The 14,881-nt window shown below is 37.5% G+C and overlaps 1 pseudogene; it reads right to left on the bottom strand.

Moving 5' to 3' along the window:
* Nucleotides 1-257: 257 nt before the first annotated feature.
* LOC138152322 (sulfotransferase 1A1 pseudogene) lies at nucleotides 258-1,358 on the bottom strand (annotated as a pseudogene).
* Between the last annotated feature and the right edge of the window lie 13,523 nt (nucleotides 1,359-14,881).

Here is a 14,881-nt window from a genome sequence, read left to right as displayed (position 1 = left end):
AAAAGCCTTTTCTGTGTCTATTGAGATAATTATATGGTTTCTGTTAGTTTTGTTGTTGATGTGCTCAATTATACTGAAAGTTTTCCTGATATTGAACCACCCTTGCTTTCCCGGAATAAATCTTACCTGATAAGAGTGCACTATTCTTGTGATGAGTTGCTGTAGTCTTTTTTTTTTTTAGGGTGTAAATAATTTTATATTTTTAGACTGAGACAATGTTTACAATAGGTATGCAGAATAAACTCTTTTTAACACTAAGAGTGAGTTAGATTTTTTCCTACTAGAATTGTAGGAGAGCTAATTTTACCTGCTTAAAAAGATTATTAGAAGACTAGAAAAATTGGGGGCCAGTGCAGAAGTATGGGTCAATGACCCTTTCTTCCTGTTGCCATTCAGAGATCAGTATAAAAGTGAAGGTCTGAGCCAGCCATCTTCTTTTCATAATCAGCATCAAGCTTCTCATTCTGGGCTACAGTGAAGGTGTTCTTCCAGTCTCCAGTAGTACCCTTCCTCATGAAGGGAGAGATGGTGTGGTCCATGATTTCATCAGGGATGGTGCTGTAGTTGGTCATGGGGTTCTCCTTCATCTTCTTGAAAGATGTCTGTTGGACAATTTGATCTAGGATATCCTCTGGCAGTGGCTGTCCCACAAATTCTGTGATCTTCTGAATTTCTCTCTTGGGATCCTTCTTCATGTCTTCATAGAAGAGGTAGAGAAGTGGGTACCGCTTCCTCAACTCCCACCACTATTTTACGTGCTGGTACCAGGAGCCATAAGATACTTTCTCAGTCATAAAAGTCTACAGGAAGTCTTCCCAGGTCCCAGGATCAGGGTGTACCTTTGCCATCTTATAGAAATTGAAATAGGAGACTGCTACATCCTTGGCATTTCTTGCCATGTAGATGATCTTGATTTTCCGATCCAGCAAAACCTGAGGGAGCAGTGACAGAGGCAGGTGGGTCTTGGGTAGTCTAGGTGCAGGTGTTTCCTTTAGAACCTCCATGCCTGAGGGGGATCCTGGGACCTTGAATTCAAGAAATGGCACTCGGTGAAAGATTGGGGCCTGCTGGCATTTCTCCTGGTCACCCCAATGGTAGATCCTGCCTAGGATCTCACTTACCCAAGTTCTTCCAGACTTGGGGTAGGTGCTGATGAGAACATCATCAGGCCAGACCTGCAAATCCTTCATCTCCTCAAGAGCTTCAGCAAAGTACTTGATGAGTGGAATACCCTTCACGTATACCAGAGTGGGGCGGGAGTGGTCTTGGATCAACTCCATCCTGAGTTTTCCAGGATCTGGAGATTTTTACTGGTGGGAAATCAGTGTCTTGGAGTGAAGACTGAGGGATTCCTGCTGTAGTCTTTTTGCTAATATTTTATTTAGAATTTTTGCATCTATATTCATAAGGGAAATTGATCTGTAATTTTCTTTCTCTGTTTTGTCTCTTCCTGATTTAGGTGTCAGTACCATATTTGCATCATAAAAAGAATTTGGTATGACTCCTTCATCCCAAAATTTCCCAAATAGTTGGTAAAGTACTGGAGTCAATTGTTCTTTAAATGTTTTGTAGAATTCAATAGTAAAACCATCTGGCCCTGGAGATTTTTTCTTAGGGAGTTCCTTGATGGCTTGTTCAATTTCTTTTTCTGAGATGGGGTTATTTAAGTAGTTTAATTCTTCTTCAGTTAGTCTGGGCAGCTTATATTTTCATAAATGTTCATCCATTTCACTAAGATTGTCAAATTTATGTGCATACAATTGGGCATAATAATTCCTAATTATTGTTTTAATTTCCTCTTCATTGGAGGTAGATTCACCCTATGCATTTTTCATACTCATAATTTGGTTTTTTTCTTTCTTTTTAAAAATCATATTGCCTAAAGGTCTATCAATTTTATTGTTTTTTTCATAATACTAGCTTTTAGTTTTATTTATTAATTCAATAGTTTTCTTAAATTCAATTTTATTAATCTCTCCTTTGGTTTTCATTATTTCTGATTTAGTATTTAATTGGGGATTTTAAGTTATTTCTTTTTCTAGCTTTTTTCAGTTACATGCCCAATTTATTGACCTCCATTTTCTTTATTTTATTTATGTATGCATTCAGGGATATAAAACTTCCTCTAAGAACTCCTTTTGCTGCATCCCACAAGTTTTGGTATGTTGTCTCATTATTGTCATTCTCTTGAATGAAGTTACTCATTGTTTCTATAATTTCTTGTTTGACCCACTCATTCTTTTTTTTTTTTTAAAGCAATTGGGGTTAAGTAACTTGCTCAAGGTTACACTGCCAGTTATTTCTGGGTGTGGTGCTGAGTGTCTGAGCCCAGGATTCGATCTCCAGGTCATCCCTACACTGGTGCCGGTGTTCTTACTTGCTGAGCCACCTGGCCTCCGCTAAGCAATTGGGGTTAAGTAACTTGCTCAAGGTTACACGGCCAGGTGTTTCTGGGTGGGTGCTAAGTGTCTGAGCCCGGGATTCGATCTCCAGGTCATCCCAACACTGGAGCCGGTGCTCTTACTTGCTGTGCTACCTGACCGCCCCAGACCCACTCATTCTTTAGGATTAAATTGTTTAGTTTCCAATTAGTTTTTAGTCTATCCTTCCATGGCCCTTTATTACATATAATTTTTATTGCATCATGATATAAGAAGGATGCATTTAATATTTCTGCCTTTATGCTTTGAATTGTGAGGTTTTTATGCCCTAGTACATTGTCAATTTTTGTATATGTGCCATATACCACTGAGTAGAAGGTATATTCCTTTTTATCCCCATTCAATTTTCTCCAGAGGTCTACCATATCTATCTTCTCTAAGATTCTATTTATCTCCTTAACTTCTTTCTTGTTTATTTTGAGGTTAGCTCTATCAATCTCAGAGAGGGGGAGATTGAAGTCCCCCACTAGTATTGTTTTGTTATCTATTTCTTCCTCTAACTCCCTTAACTTCTCCTTTAGGAATCTAGATGCTGTACCGCTTGGTGCATAAATGTTTAGTAATAATATTGCTTCATTTTCAGTGGTGCCTTTTAGTAGGATATAGTTTCCTTCCTTATCCCTTTTAATTAGATCTATTTTTGCTTTTTTTTTTTGCCTTTTGGAGGGCAATTGGGGTTAAGTAACTTGCCCAAGGTTACATGGCTAGTTTTATTTTGTGTGGGTGTTAAATGTCTGAGGCCGGAACTGAACTTGGGTCCTCCTGACTCCGGGGCCAGCGCTTTACTCACTGCGCCACCTAGCCGCCCCACTATTTTTGCTTTTGCTTTGTCTGAGATAAGAATTGTTACCACTACTTTTTTTTTTTACTTTAGGTGAGGCATGATATATTTTGCTCCAGTCTTTTACCTTTACCCTGTGTGTATCCCCCTGTTTCAGATGTGTTTCTTAAAAACAGCATATTGTAGGATTTTGGTTTTTGATCCATTCTGCTATCCACCTCTGTTTTATGGGAGAGTTCATCCCATTCACATTTACAGTTATGATTACTATCTGTCTCTTTCCCTCCATCCTATTCCCTCCCGTGTTTATGCTTTTATTTTTCTCCCCTTCTCCCTTCCCCTCCTTAAGAGTTTTCCTTTTGAATGCTGCCTCCCTCAGTATCCCCTTATCAGCCCCCCTTCCTTTTTCCTCCCCTTCTCTCTTACTTCTTTCCTCCCTTCTCACCAACCCCCCTTTCATAGCCCTTCCCCCCTCCTACTGCCTGTAGGATATGATAGATTTTTATACTAAATGTAGTATGTTATTTCTTCCTTGAACCAAGATTGACAAGAACAGATCTCATGCAATGCTCCTCTCCCTCCCCTCTTTCCCTTAATTATGATTCATTTTGTGTCTCTTCTTGATAGAGTCCTATACTTAACTGGTTGTGTTATTCCCTCCTTGCACCAGAACCAATGGAGGAAATGCTCATATAATGCTCATCTCCCTTCTTTCCCTCTACTATACTGTTTTTATGCCTCTTTGTCATAATTTACTCATTTCTGCTTCATTCTTCCCTCTTCTTCCATTTCAGTCCCTTTGCAGCCTTTAATAAGGTAGTTTTTTAATCATCATTTTGTGTAATTTATACCCACACCCTCTATTTGTCTACAGTTTCCTCTTATTAAATAACAGGGTGTGTATGTGTGTGTGTGTGTGTGTGTGTGTGTGTGTGTTTTCCTTGTTTACCTTTCTATGTCTCTCTTGCATCTCATAATTGCAGGTTGAATTTCCATTGACCTCTGACTTTTTCATCAGGAAGATCTGGAAATTCATTATATTGTTGAATGACCATCTCCTTGCCTGGAAGAATATGTTCAGTTTTGCTGGATAGGTGATCCTTGGTTGTAACCCAAGCTCTTTTGCCTTGTGAAAAATCATATTCCAGTTCCTCCAGTCTTTCAGTATAGACGCTTCCAGATCCTGTGCGATCCTCACTGTGGTTCCTCAATATTTGAATTGTTTCCTTCTGGCTGCTTGTAGTATTTTATCCTTTACCTGATACTTCTGGAGTTTGGCCACAACATTTCTTGGACTTTTCAATTTGGGATCTCTTTCAGGAGGTGACCGGTAGATTCTCTTGATTTCTATTTTACCCTCTGGTTCTAGTATCTCAGGGTAGTTTTCCTTGATGAGCTCTTGGAAGATGTTATCCAGGCTCATTTTTTCATCATGATTTTTCTGGTAGGCCTATGATTCTCAGATTATCTCTCCTGGATCTGTTTTCTAGGTCAGTTATTTTTCCACTGAGATATTTTACCTCTTTTTTGAATTTTTCATTCTTGATGTTTTGTTTGACTGATTCTTGCTTCCTCATAGAGTTATTTACTTCAATTTAGTTGATTCTAGTTTTTTTCTTTTCTTTCTTTCTCTCTTTTTTTTTTAAGCAATTGGGGTTAAGTAACTTGCTCAAGGTTACACGGCCAGTTATTTCTGGGTGTGGTGTTAAGTATCTGAGCCCAGATTCGATCCCCAGGTCATCCCAACACTGGGGCTGGTGCTCTTACTCTCTGTGCTACCTGGCTGCCCCTGGTTGATTCTAGTTTTTAGTAAATTATTTTCCTTGGTTAGTTTTTCAATATCCTTTTCTATGTCACACATTTTTCTTTTTAAGAAGGTGTTTTCTTCATTGTAATCTTTTTCTAATTTTGTAATTTTGATTTTAAAAGAATTATTCATTTTATCTTCTATCTCTCTAATTTGGTTTTCAAAGTTCTTTTTGAACTCATATAAGAATGGAGGCTTCAGCTGTGGATGTGGTGTCAACACTGTCTCCCTCTGAATTTGGTTCCTCCTTCTCACAATAGTAGGAATCCAGTATCTTTGTCTTTGCAGTCTGCTTTTTACCCATTTTGAGTCAGTGCCCCAGCCAGGCCCTTCCTCTAGGGTTCCCAAGCCTTTACTGTTTAAAGTTTTGCTTTGGGGCAATGATTACTGTGTTTTCAGGGTCAGAGGGGGGAATTGGAGTGGCCAGGGTTAACTCTGACATCCTGGTCCCTGGAAGTCCAGATCGGGGCTTTTTAAATAAGAGTAGCTTCTGCCACTGCCGGGGGCCCTGCATTTGACTCTTACCCAGTTCCATCCAGTTCCAGCCCTGCAATGATTGGCCTGGCAATAACCCTTGTGGTTGGTGGGTCAACTTGCTGCCATGTTGAACAGGCTGCATCCAAGTCTCTGTGTGCCCTGGTGTCCTAGCCTCTGCGTTGACTCTCATCATCTTCCAGGCCTCTGTGCTGACCAAATATTGCTCTTTCTACCTTCATAATATCCCTCACATCTGGCTCCTTGTCTCCCACAGTTGTAACCTTAGTTACAACTTTAGCACTTTTTGCCTAAATTATTGCAAGAGTCTCTTACTTAATTAGTGTCCCTGCCTTAAATCTCTCTTGCTGCCAAAATAATTTTCTTTCAGTGCAAATCTGGCCTTGTCATTCCTCTCCTCAATCAACTCCAGTGGCTCCCTATTGACTCTAGGAGAAAAAACAAAATCCTTTGTTTTATTTTAAAATCTGGAGTAACATGATTCATTATGGCCCCTTCTCTCAAGAACAGGCCTGTTACATTTTATTTCCTCTCAGGATTCTCCAGTTCCTTAAAGAGTTTGAGGAGTCTCTCTTCTCTTACATCAGCTGGGAAACTCCACTGATTATATTCCCATTTTAGGGGCTTAGTGACTAGCACCCCAATTTAATTTAATCATTTAACATCATATTATCTTTTACAAAGGGATATTTACTTTATTTTAATTTACTTATTTATTTATTGCTTTTTGGAGGGCAATTGGGGTTAAGTGACTCGCCCAAGGTCACATGGCTAGTTTTTGTGTTAAGTGTCTGAGGCTGGATTTGAACTCAGATCCACCTAACTCCAGGGCTGTTGCTCTATTCACTGTGCCACCTAGCTGCCCCAGGATATTTACTTTAAAGAGATAGCAAGAACAAACATACATTTTCCCCAACACACTAGTAGGACTCTAGGGAGTGAGTGGAAGATTAGGTCTGTAGTTTAGCTCCTATTTACATTAGTCCTCCCAGTTTAAGTACAAAGTCCCATTGGGTTAGTTTTCCCAATTCATGGCTCCTCAAGGCTCTACTACTGAGGTGACTGTAACACTTGGCCTAAAGCTGTTTGAAAACATCAGTGTGAGGAGGAGTATTTAACTTCCAATTCCTGATGGAAAAAAAGAACACAGTTATTGCTGTCCAACACTACCTAGAGCTTAAGAGAGGTAAAGATTTTCAGAAGTGCATTGTTCTTTTACTATGTCATGACTCTCAGAGGTTAAATTGTCATCTATATAATTACTTAATGATAAGTCTGAGGTTAGCACCCAGATCTTCTGAGTTCCTACCCTGGAACCTTTTATTACATAGTAGGTAATAGATGATGCTATTAGTCAAAGATCCTTTAGGAGGAGATGAAAGAAGGTAAGTGACTTGGTAGTGATTCCTGGAAGATGAGAGGGGAGGAAACTGAAAGCAGTATTCGTGAATGCAATGTAATGCCTCTGATAAGTAAATATACTTAAATTGTTATCAGATTTTTAAAATTCCATCAATGTTTCCTTTATCATGACAAAAGTACTTGTCAGATCTAAGTAATTGCTTGTTAAATTGTGAGATTACATATTTTAACCTGTTACCAAAACAGTTTTTGTTATGCAAAGGTTTCAACATTCTGGGGGGGGGGAACCATTCTCATAATTATATAATTCACAAAATAATTCTTTATTTTTAAAATTCATGATTTTCATGATAGCATTTATATTTTTGTTCTTTGTATATTTCAAATCAAATTTGATTTATTATAAACATTTTCAGCGGAAAAACCAAACCAAACCAACAACAACTAAGGTTACCCCCTTGGACTCTGGGAAAATTTGAATGTAACTACATGGTGGTTACCTATCTCTGAGAACCTAGACTTGCAGTCTGGAGTGAATGAGCCAATCCAGAGAGGGTGACATTGTGGGAGACCACATCAAAGACCACTCTAAACATTTTCATTTGTGTTACAATAAGATCATAGATTTAGGGCTGAAAGAAACTTTAGAGATCTCTTTACTAAATTTGAATTCATATCTTCCTGATTCTAACTTTAATGTCCTATCCACTACTCCACTGAAGCCAGCGTGATGAAATTGCTCCTGTGAATCTATGAAATATGAAGAACAGCATAGAATTGGATCTAGTCCTACTCAAATCAGCTATGATGATCAGCTTGACAAAGAGAATACAAAGCAAATGTCATTCCTTCATGTTCTAGTATGATAAGAAAGCAAGATGCACCAGAACTAATCAGAACTCAATATTTCACTTGATGGAAATGTTTTGGTGGAAATAGTGCTGACCACTAAAATCGGCAAACCATGTGTGCATGTGAAATGAATTTAAGATATGAATACTTTCATTAAGAAGCAGCATTATATCATTACAAAATGTGAAACAGATTTCACCAGTTATACACAAGTGTTTTATAATGCTTTTTCCTCAGCCCAGATCACACTGAAAATGTATTACTGACCAGTATAGAGCAATGGTAAAAAATAAATTCATCCCTAAGCCTACATTAATAAAATGAGAAATTAAATCAAATAGCTATTTAAGTTTGAAGAGAGAAAAGTTGAAGACCTTGGGGTTATTAAAAAAAAGACTTCACTTGGTGAAAACTCCAAAAACTGTATCTAGTAACAAAATGGATAACAAAACCAGAGCTAATACCTCATTATTCTATAAAGGAGATAGGCATACTTGGGCTGTAATTTTGAAAATTTATTTTTTTAAAAGATTTGATGGCAAAAATACAACTACAAGACCAACCCAGACAAGACCAACCAAACCAAAACATTGTAAAATTCAACAAAACTGGTATCTGTATAACAAACACAAATGAATTTATTCTCCCAAAGTATTTGACAGCCAAAAGCTCACTGAAGAGAACAATTCCTTCAGAACTAGATTGGAGCAAATGGAAGCTAATGACTTTGTGAGAAGTCAAGATACTATTAAACAGATCCAAACAAATGAAAAAATAGAAGGCAATGTGAAGTATCTCATTGGAAAAACCACAGGAGAGATAACTTAAAAATTATTGGACTACCTGAAAGCTATAATCAAAGTATTTGACAGAAAGAATAAAAATATTTCAGGTTCTATACCCAGTAACATATGGTAAGAACCAGAGGAGGGAAGGTCTAGAGATACCAAGGGATATCACGAAGAACAGATATCAAACACTGCCACTACAGAAGTGACTTGAGAGCTATTGAATAACTATAAATCTGCAGAACAGCATTAGAAAAATACTTCAATATTTAGCTAGTACATGAGCAGAAAATTTGAACACCTCATTACCTAATGAAAGAGAACTAAAATATGAAAAGGAGTTCAAAAAATAAACACATGAAAATTTAGATTCTCTCAATCAGCAAAGGTCAAAAGTTTAACATTGGTCAAGAAAAGTTAAAGCGACAAACAGAACAAAATACACAAACATCAATTAAAAAACTTTTAGTCTGTGGGGAGCCAAAGAAGCCTCATCCAGGACTCAGATAATTACCCTAATAATAGTGGACTTTAAAACAAGAGCTCTTTGAGATGTGATTTTTTGGTTAAGTTAGCTTCTGGGTTCTTTGTTATGGGTTACATTTATAAGGATGTTGTTTGACCAATAGGCTCTTCCCCAAGACTTTAGTTATTTGGCTCCTATGCAAATGCCCTTGATGATCATGGCTTTGGCTCAGACCTTGAAGCCAGCTCTCAAGAGCATCCTTTGTAATGTGATTGCACATGAAAGGAGTTAACTGGCTTTTCCTAAGACTTTCTGGCTCCTAGAGAACAAAAGCCTTACTGCCATACTACTTCCAGGATATGACAGACTAAGATGATGATAAGAATATTTGAGTCTTCCTTTGTCTCTTTTTCTCTATAAAAATCTTATACCAAGAATCAATAAATGGAGTTCATCATTCTTTCTTGAACTACCCACATGGCCTGGTCATTTTTTATTCACATCTCCAATCATGCTTAAGTGCTGGACACTGAGCAATTATTTTCATAAGAATCTTTTTTGCAAATATTTACTGTGAATACTACAATATATAATGACAAAATGTCCCATGAAATAATGTTTTTTTCCCTCTGGGCATATAAATTCTGATCTGCCATCACTTTGACTCTCCAAGAAGCTGCTATGAATCATCCTTCCATTCTAGCTCCAACTTCCTATTGTCTTCTATCTTCATATCCCATCTATCCATGCTCCCAGACCCTTTTACCATCTGCCTGCCTCTGCTACTTTGAAATCCTCATGTGGACCAGGATTCTCTATACTGGACCTAGACTGCTGCATATAGAACCTATAAAATTATTCCCCTAAATCCCATATGCATCTTCCAATCTTCCAAATTCCCAACATAGGGCCCAACCCAATTAATTGGTGATTGTATTAATAGAAATTTGTCCACTTATAACTATTGACTGTTCCTAGACACCAAGCTGATTCAATTTCAGACCCCATACAGCTGTCCACCTAGACCATCTCATCACTTCCCTTCCACTTTGGTTCTATTTCTTTTCACCTAGAACAGTACCTCTACACGTGACTTGAACCTTCATAGTTTATGTTTCCATTCTCTGGGGAAATTAATCCATTCATGTTTGGACCTTTTACTATATGCCTCAACCCAGTAGATTGATAACATGGTTGTCTATTAGTCATCTTAACCCACTATACCTCCTAACATTCTAAATACCATGGCATGTTTTCCATTCTCACTCTATCTAGGGTTCCAGCCTTCTTGCCACCTGCCTGCCACTGCCTTGCTCCTCATCTGAACCATTATCTGCCATACCAGACCTTTACCTTGACAATTTTGTTCCTCCAGTATTCATGTCCCCTTTCTCTGTGGAAATTAATCCATTCATCCTTGGAGTTCCCATCTCATTGCCTACTACATTTGATTGGCCACTGAGTTAAGCTCTTATTTGGTCATGTTTCATCTTTGCATCCCACCCAGTCATCCAGCCATCCACCCAAGCCATCTCACCATCTGCCTGCTCACACTGTCTTATCCTCTTCACTAATAAGGTGCCCTCCCATTACAGGGATTCTGATGGCAGTACACCTTTGTACTGAACTATATTATCAGTGTAGCTAGGGCTATACACCAATTCAAATCTTTGTATGTATGCCACATATGTGAATAGAGGGTTTCTTCTACTTAGCTCTGCAGGTGTACTTAACCCCAACTGCCTTGCCTTCCCCCCTCCAAAAAAAAAAGAGAAAGAGAAAAAAACAATACTGCTTTCTTTATGAAGCTATTGTAACTTTTATCTTATAAGGGGGATCCTTATGAAGAAGCTTTGTTATTCTGAATAAACTAAACAGTGGGACTATTTTCTCAGAAGTGAAGAGAAGTCATCTATAGTTACAATGAGGGGTTCAGGTACCTCTACTCTGTCTCATAGCTAAATTGTTACACATAATTCTTTACATTTTTATTGACTTCATTGTTATAAATTGCATATCCATTAATGTTAGTATGTACCTAGTTCTAGGCAATTAAGAGGGTTATAAAATATATAGAGGGGTATACATAATTAATATTAGTAAAAGGGTTCTTTAAAATTTAGTAGGATGATTGAGTTAAGGATGATTGGAAGCTAGTCTCCAATCAATAAGAAAGACTTTCTGACTGATGAGATTAAGGCAGTGTCACCTAGGGTGGGACACCTTTGTACTTTGTATCCCTTAAGGAGGATTGCTCCTTAAGGATGATTGAGTTAAAGACTTGCTGAATGATATCTTTTGTTTAAAACTATGTGGCCACTTTAGTGATAAGTTGTTATATTATATCATTGTGAATGCTGTACTTTGGTTTCTGTGAATGTTTTCCTCTAGTTTACTGCTGAATAAATAGAGAGTTCACTATACTATGTGATCATAACCTTAAAGCTATTCACAGCAGCAGTCCTTTGGAAAACTGCTCATGCTTGGTTTTACAACTTTTCTGCCTTAAATATGTTTTCACTCTCTCCTCCCTTAAGCCATCCTAGGCCACCATTTAAAATGTTGAGGTACTCTCTTGATCCAGAGAACCCCACAAAATCATGCAAGTCAAGGGGTTCAAATCTCTGGGTCCACTTCAAAAACACCTGTGAAACAGCACAAGCTATCAAGGGCATGCATAACTGAAAAGTTACCAAGTATTTGAAAGATATCACGTTGAAGAAACAATGTGTACTCTTCTATTGATATAATGGTGGAGTTGGCAAGTATGTCCAGGCTAAGTATTGGGGTTGGACACAGGGTCATTGGCCCAAAAAGAGTGCTGAATTCTTGCTGCATATGCTTAAAGATGCAGAGAGTAATGCAGAACTGAAGGGTTTGGATGTGGATTCTTTTGTCATTGAGCGTATACGAGTTAACAAGGCTCCCAAAATGCAACAGTGTATTTCCAGAACTTATGGTTGAATCAACCCATACATTCTCCTTGCCATAATGAGATGATACTTACTGAAAAGGAGCAAATTGTTCCTAAACCAGAAGAGGAGGTTGCTTAAAAGAAAAAGATATCCCAGAAGAAACAAAACAAAACAGAAGAAACAAAAGCTTATGGCATGGGAATAAATATGACATTAGAGTGCAAATAAAAGTGAAACTAAAAAAAGATGTATATGTATATACCTCCTTGCTTTTATCATTTAAGCCTCTAAGGTTTTTTGTTTGTTTGTTTGAAACTAATATTTCCTCTTCAGCAGTGGTATATAAATTAATTCCCAGGTACTTTCCTTACTCTTCAAATGTGTGGTATTTTTGAATGATCCAGTTCATTAGATAATTCAGAATAGACTCCCCAGGTCTAACTTTATTATGAATTACCTTGAAACTTCCTAATTTTTTCCTTTCCTCTTTTCTTTATTTTTATAATGTACTTATTTTTATTCTTTGGAATCCTTTCTAAAATTAGGAGACTCCTGTGAATTTCTAGTCCTAAAACTTTACAATACATATTAAATCAGTTGATGTCCATCTTTAAAATAACCATACAAAACTGACTCTTAACAGCCCATGATGCTAAACTATTTCTTAAACAGTCACTACAGTAAAAATAATGAATGGTTACATGATATTAATAAGCATCAAATAAAATAACAAAACAGAAAAGAAATTGTCAGTCACACAAGCAGGCACTTTGCATATATGAAATACCTATTGGCCATATTCTACTTGGAACATTGTGAGGACTATTCAGAAAAAGAAAGAACACCAAAGCCTTGAAATTCCAAAGTCATGACTTTCCTGAGAGCAGTTTCTATCTTACTATTATATGTTTATATTAAGAAGACTTCAACATGCCTACCAATCAGTTACAAAAATTCAGAGCCCCATCCTATTTATTTACTAAATTTTAAAGAACCCTTTTACTAATATTAATTATGTATACCCCTCTATATATTTTATAACCCTCTTAATTGCCTAGAACTAGGTACATGCTAACATTAATGGATATGCAATTTATAACAATGAAGTCAATAAAAATGTAAAGAATTATGTGTAACAATTTAGCTATGAGACAGAGTAGAGGTACCTGAACCCCTCATTGTAACTATAGATGACTTCTCTTCACTTCTGAGAAAATAGTCCCACTGTTTAGTTTATTCAGAATAACAAAGCTTCTTCATAAGGATCCCCCTTATAAGATAAAAGTTACAATAGCTTCATAAAGAAAGCAGTATTGTTTGTTCTCTCTCTTTTTTTTTTTGGAGGGGGAAGGCAAGGCAGTTGGGTTTAAGTGACTTGCCCAAGGTCACACAGCTAATGTGTCAAGTGTCTGAGGGCAGATTTGAACTCAGGTCCTCCTGACTATGAGGCCTGATGCTCTATTTGCTGCACCACCTAACTGCCCCCTCTTTGTCCTCTTTATGCATATCTTACTCAATCTCTATCTATCTATCTATCTATCTATCTATCTATCTATCTATCTATCTAAAGAGTGTAATGAAGGACTGGCGAATGAAAGCTCAGTCCTTATGAGCTTGAGAAGCCTATGATGCAATCCTCCATGCAGACTATGGGATATGTGCGGGTATTCTCTGACTGTCTCCATTCTGTTTACTATGTGATAAGGAAAGGATGTTTGATTGGGTTTGGAAATAAAACTGAACATACATACAAAAGTTCCTAACAGTTCAATCTTGTTTTTATTTCCTGCCAGGATATATTTGAGTGGGAAGGACAAATCATAGTGGACCTCTTGGGGCTCAGTTCTACCACAGAAGGCAATTGAAAGACCTTCTTTACCATGTGGTAAGCAGACTGGAGACAGCCACAGAATACCTGATCTGAAGTCCACATGGGGAATTGCATCAAGTCGAGCATGATGCACATGCTCACAAGGGCTGGACTCTCGTTGGCCAGTCCCCTGATACAAAAGGAAGAGGATCTTTACAGATCACCAAAAGTCAGTTAGCTTCCTTTTTTTCTTAAAGATAGAGTAACAATTTTTATAATCTTTAGCAAAAAAATTTGAAACACTGATGTGGGGGTAGAGGAAGAGTGGTAATGGAACAAATGGAACAAAAATACTTAAAAGAGAGCAGAAGGAGCTCACAAGGAACACAGACAAGTGAAGCCCTTTTGTTACCACCATTAAATTTAATGTACATAATAAACTATTCATGATAGAAGTTCACACTTTCATATTATGTTTTGTTATTTTGTCTATTAAAATATTCATGTTTGTTAAGTTCATAATAAAAAAAAACTGAAGCTACCCAGGATAATAACTAATAGACCATCAGAGGAATGAAATTCTGTATTTTAGGACTAGGAACAAAGAAGAGAACACAGTCTATCAAGCAATAACAAGTCCAGAAACTGATGAATGGAACATGTATGGCATGAGTATGTGGTTACAGATTTAAGGGGAGGGGGAAGGGGCAGTGAGTGTTTGCCTGTGCAATCGGTAATTTGTATAAGTAAAGAGTAATACCTTTATATGTCTACAGAGGCAATGTGGTCCTGAGTGGGGACAGTGTTAGTAGGGATTGATTCAGGGAGGTTGGGTGGAGGCAAAGGGAAGAGAGGGAAGAAAGACAACCACATCAACACAGAGAAAAAAATTGCCTTTTTGGAGCTCAGGAGGAAATGTCCTTATTAATCCTCTTCTCCCTCATATCTCAGAGAGAAACAAAAAGAATCATGTCTGTTCCCTTTTCCTGTTAGGGCTCACTTTGAGACTGATAACTTTCCTCATTTTCTTGTTTTTTTTTTTCTGAAAATTTTCAAGATTAGGGGAAATGAAGAAACAAAATTGAAATAACAAATGATGTTGGAGGAGAAAGTGTTTAGAAAGAGAGAAGCCTGAAGATAGAAAGAGAGGGAGAAGGAGGATGA

Source organism: Petaurus breviceps, unplaced genomic scaffold (genome assembly GCF_028583685.1).
Source record: "Petaurus breviceps papuanus isolate PSGF00001 unplaced genomic scaffold, PetGlider_PUasm1.0 90925, whole genome shotgun sequence".
Taxonomy (NCBI): domain Eukaryota; kingdom Metazoa; phylum Chordata; class Mammalia; order Diprotodontia; family Petauridae; genus Petaurus; species Petaurus breviceps.
Note: the sequence above shows the minus strand (reverse complement) of the source record. Positions and strands in the feature narration are given on the sequence as shown.